A 330-nucleotide genomic window follows, 5' to 3' on the forward strand; every position below is an offset into this window, starting at 1 on the left:
AGCGGACACACTTAGAACGACACATCTAATGAATAGTGAATACGCGTTCTGGGGTTGGGTGGTGGTGCAGGGTGCAACGCAACGCTCTGAGAGGCTAACTCGCATGGGGGGGGGGGGGCTCCGGGTTCGCCTCTGGAGACCTCCCTGAGTGAACTGGGCACATGCTGGCCCATGGTCTGGGATTGGCAGAGGCTGGGGGTGGAGCACACAGGCATGGGCCACATAGATCCCCCCTAAAGACTAGGCACAGTGGTGTGTGCCTGGGGTTCCAGCGGAGGCTGAGGTGGGGAGACCAAGACGTGGTGAGACTCTGCCTTTAAAAACATTAAA

This window comes from Tupaia chinensis, unplaced genomic scaffold, assembly GCF_000334495.1.
Source record: "Tupaia chinensis unplaced genomic scaffold, TupChi_1.0 Scaffold000294_1, whole genome shotgun sequence".
In the NCBI taxonomy this organism is placed as follows: Eukaryota; Metazoa; Chordata; class Mammalia; order Scandentia; family Tupaiidae; genus Tupaia; species Tupaia belangeri.